At 41.7% G+C, this 4,994-nt stretch overlaps 1 non-coding gene across 1 annotated transcript; it reads left to right on the top strand.

The window, feature by feature from the left end:
• The first annotated feature begins 4,642 nt into the window (after positions 1 to 4,642).
• On the top strand, positions 4,643 to 4,750 carry LOC148576745 (small nucleolar RNA R71). Its single transcript, XR_015904240.1, has one exon. It is a non-coding gene; the product is annotated as a small nucleolar RNA R71 (small nucleolar RNA).
• Positions 4,751 to 4,994: the final 244 nt, after the last annotated feature.

The following is a 4,994-nucleotide window of genomic DNA, read 5'->3' as shown; positions in this document are numbered from 1 at the left end:
CTGGCATGAGCCTCAGTCGAGATTTGTAAAGGAGGACTAAGTCCCCAGGTTGGAACTCTTTCCTCTTGATGTGCTGATCATGTATAGCCTTCATCTTCTCCTTGTATAGTCTTGAGTTCCCATAAGCTTCTAGGCGAAGGCTTTCTAGTTCCTGCAGTTACAACTTTCTTTCAGCTCCGGCTTTTCCAATTCCCATGTTGCATTCCTTTACTGCCCAAAAGGCTTTATGCTCTATTTCAATAGGGAGATGACAAGCTTTTCCATAAACTAAGCGGAAAGGACTTATCCCAATGGGTGTTTTGTATGCTATTCTGTATGCCCAGAGTGCATCTTGTAGCCTGGTGCTCCAGTCTCTTCTATGAGGTTTGACTATCTTCTGCAAGATACGCTTTATCTCTCTATTTGACACCTCGGCTTACCCATTAGTCTGGGGATGGTACGCTGTTGCAACTTTATGAATTATCCCATGTTTCTTCATTAGTCCTGTTAGTCTCCTGTTACAAAAATGGGTGCCTTGATCGCTCACGATTGCTCGTGGTGATCCAAAGCGACAAATAATATGGTTTCTCACAAAGGAAACAACAGTGTTAGCATCATCATTACGGGTAGGAATTGCTTCTACCCATTTGAAAACATAATCCACAGCTAACAATATATAGAAATAACCATTAGAATTTGGAAATGGACCCATGAAGTCAATGCCCCAAACATAAAAAATTTCACAGAAAAGCATAATCTGTTGAGGCATCTCATCCCTCCTGGATATATTACCAAATTTCTGGCATGGAAAACAAGATCTACAGAATTCAGCAGCGTCCTTAAAAAGAGTAGGCCACCAGAATCCACAGTCTAAGATTTTTCTAGTAGTTCTTTGAGGGCCAAAATATCCTCCACTCTCAGATGAGTGACAAGCCTCTAAGATGGACTGGAATTCTGATTGAGGCACACACCGTCTAATTATCTGGTCAGCGCCACATCTCCATAAATATGGGTCATCCCATATATAATATTTAGACTCACTTTTCATCTTGTCTCTTTGATGCTTAGAAAAGTTTAGAGGAAAGGTGCGGCTAATTAGATAATTAGCTACAGGTGCATACCAAGGGACTATCTCAGATACTGCTTGCAGGTTATCAAATGGGAAATTATCAGATATAGGAGTGGAATCATCTGTAATATGTTCAAGGCGACTCAGGTGGTCTGCCACTAAATTCTGGTTACCACTCCTATCCTTAATTTTTAAATCAAATTCTTGTAATAGCAGTATCCAACGTATAAGCCTTGGCTTGGACTCCTTTTTAGATAATAAATACTTTAGAGCTGCATGGTCTGAATACACTACTACTTTAGTACCAAGTAAATAGGCTCGGAATTTATCCAGAGCAAAAACAATAGCAAGAAGCTCTTTCTCAGTAGTAGTGTAATTTGACTGAGCGGCATCTAAGGTTTTAGACGCGTAAGCAATAACAAAAGGATCCTTACCTTCATGCTGAGCCAGTGCTGCTCCTACTGCATGGTTGGAAGCATCACACATTATCTGAAATGGTTGGCTCCAGTCTGGTCCTCTTACAATTGGGGCTTGAGTCAGTTCAGTCTTTAGCTTATCAAATGCTTGTTTGCAATTTTCACTGAACTCGAACTCAATATCTTTCTGCAGTAGTCTGGATAAGGGAAGTGCTACCTTACTAAAGTCCTTAATGAACCTCCTATAAAAACCTGCATGGCCAAGGAAAGAACGAACCTCCCTCACAGAAGATGGGTAAGGTAAACTAGAAATAACGTCTACCTTTGCTGGATCTATAGAAATGCCAGTATTAGACATAACATGTCCTAGTACAATCCCTTGTTTTACCATAAAGTGGCATTTTTCAAAATTTAATACCAGGTTTATACTGACACATCTATCTAACACTCTAGATAATCCATCTAAGCAAAGGCTAAAGGAATCGCCATAAATACTAAAATCATCCATAAAAACCTCCATACAGTCCTCAATAAGATCAGAGAAAAGACTCATCATGCACCTCTAGAAAGTAACTGGTGCATTGCACAAGCCAAAGGGCATTCTCTTGTAAGCATAAGTCCCAAAAGGACATGTAAAAGTGGTCTTTTCCTGATCCTCAGGAGCTATATGAATCTGGAAATAACCTGTGTAACTATCTAGAAAACAATAATGCGATTTACCTGACAGGCGATCCAGCATTTGATCAATGAATGGAAGAGGATAGTGATCCTTACGGGTTGCTTGGTTGAGGCGTCTGTAATCAATGCAGACCCTCCAGGCGTTCTGAACTCTGGTTGTCAGGAGCTCTTCATGCTCATTCTTCACTGCAGTGACTCCAGACTTCTTTGGCACCACTTGTACTGGGCTTACCCATTCACTGTCTGAGATAGGGTAGATGATATCTGCCTCTAGTAGTCTGGTCACTTCCTTTTTTATAACCTCTAGGATAGTGGGATTCAGTCTTCTCTAGGGTTGACGGACAGGTCTTGTTCCCTCTTCTAAAAATATTCTATGCTCACAAACTTGAGGGCTGATGCCTACTATGTCTGCCAAACTCCAACCAATTGCCTTCTTGTGCCTTCTCAGTACACCAAGTAACTGCTCTTCCTGTTGAGAAGTGAGTTCCTTTGCAATGATAACCGGGAACTTCTGCCCGTTTTCAAGGTAATCATATTTGAGGTGTGGAGGAAGGGGTTTTAATTCTAACTTCTGATCATGTTCAGGCTCTGGGTTGTCTGGAGCTGGTAACAGTGGTAAGGCACTATCATTGTCCTCTGAGAATGTCCCCACACTTGGACCTTGTCCTGTGTGCTTCTCTTCAAATTCCTCCTGGTGGACTTCAGCCACGGTTTCATCTATAATGTCACACTTGAGGATAAAGTGATCCTCTGGAGGATGCTTCATAACTCCATTCAGATTGAAGATCACTACTCGGCCATCTATTTCAAAAGAGTATGTTCCTGAAAAAGCATCTAATTTAAACTTTGAGGTCTTCAGGAATGGTCTTCCAAGTAGGATTGATGATGGCTTGTCTGAGTCATTTTGGGGCATTTCCAGGATATAAAAATCAGTGGGAAACGTGAGTCCCTTAATGCCTACTAGTACATCCTCACCAACTCCAACCACTGTAATAATGCTTTTATCTGCTAACACAAAACGAGCTGCCAACCTTTTTAAGGGAGGGAGCCTCAAAATATCATATATAGACAAAGGCATTATACTCACACATACTTCTAAATCACACATGCAGTCAGAAATTATCACACCACCAATAGTACAATTAACTATACAAGGACCTGGGTCACTACACTTTTCAGGTAAACCTCCCATTAAAGCAGATATGGAACTTCTTAAAGGAATAGTTTCTAATTCATTAATTTTGTCTTTATGTATACATAAATCTTTTAGAAACTTAGCATACTTAGGTACTTGTTGAATAACATCAAATAGAGGAACAGTTACCTCAACCTTTTTGAATATCTCTACCATTTTGGGATCAGGTTCCAGCTGCTTCCTGGGCTTCCTTGCAAGTTGTGGAAATGGGATGGGAGTGGCGTTTTCTGCAGGGTCTGCGCCTTTTAGTGCTTTCTCTTGTGGTTGCACTTCTTCTTCTTCAGCTATGTCCTGTATGTCCTCTTCCTCTTCAACATCTTCTATTTTCACTACCTCTTCAGCTGAGGCGTGTTCTGGTGGGTTTGACTCCTCTTGATTCATCTCCTGCAGTGTGGTTCCGGATCTCAGGGTGATGGCATTAATACCACCCTTGGGATTGGGTAATGGTTGAGAGGAAATTCCACTGGAGCTCAAAGGTTGGTTATTGGAGTTATTCATTGATCCTATCTGGGAGACAAGAGCCTGCAAAGTAGCGGTCAGACCATTTAGAGTGGCATTAATGTTATTTTCCATGGTCTGTTGTCTCCGATCAATAGATTGTAGTAAGTCATCATTGGCAGATGCAGAAGGATGAGTAAATTGAGAGGTTTGCTGTTGGGTATTCTGTGGTCTTTGGGATTGCCTTAGGTGAGGTGCTCTGTAAGGCTGATTCTGATTCTGCTGCCTGTTGTTGTTGTTATTCCACTTCTGATTTCCCTGATTGTCTCTGCCTCCTCTATTGTTATTGTTGTCCCTCCAATTCTGGTTAGAATTGTCTTGCCATCCATGGTTGTAATTGCCACCTTGATTGTACCCTTGGTTGGGGCGGTCATAGAAGTTATGTGTGGCTGCCACGGTGTTGTCTTCCTGCTGGAGCTGCGGACATTCGTCAGTATAATGGCTATAATCAGCACAGATTCCACAGACTCCTTGTGGGACTAACTACTGGTTTTGCTGTGGTGGAGAAGGTTGAGCTTGCTGAACTTGTTGTTGATTCAATTGCATTTGCTTCAGCAAGTTGGTCATTTCACAGATACTCTGAGTTAAAGCAGTAGTCTTTCTGCTAGAGGATACTTCTGCAACAGATTTTGAATGGCCTTGTTTCTGCCTGTGATTCCTAGTAGATTCAGCTAAGTCACTGATCAATTGCCATGCCTCATCGGTGGTCTTGTACTTTTTCATAGACCCATTGCTAGCACTTTCCAATGTGGTCTTATCTTGGGGCCTCATTCCCTGTGTGACATAACCGAGTAACACTATCTTATCAATCATATGGTGGGGGCAAGCTTCTAGAAGATTATTGAAGCGCTCCCAGTACTCATAAAGAGTTTCAGAATCATCCTGAACAATCATGGAAATATCTTTCCTCAGTTTATCAGTAACTTCAGTTGGAAAGAACTTTTCCAAGAATTCTCTTTTCAGTGTATCCCAGTTGGATACAATTGCTGCTGGTTGAGTGTAGTACTACTCTCTTGCCTTCCCCTCAAGAGAAAACGGGAAAGCTTTCAGCAAAATTGAAGTTTCATCTGTACCCTCACGCTTGACAGTAGAACAGGCTGCCTGAAAATCTCTCAGGTGCTTGATAGGCTCTTGAGCAGGTAAGCCATGAAACTTGGGC

Source organism: Arachis ipaensis, chromosome B1, assembly GCF_059453495.1.
Source record: "Arachis ipaensis isolate K30076 ecotype BB chromosome B1, ASM5945349v1, whole genome shotgun sequence".
NCBI classification, from domain to species: domain Eukaryota; kingdom Viridiplantae; phylum Streptophyta; class Magnoliopsida; order Fabales; family Fabaceae; genus Arachis; species Arachis ipaensis.
Note: the sequence above shows the minus strand (reverse complement) of the source record. Positions and strands in the feature narration are given on the sequence as shown.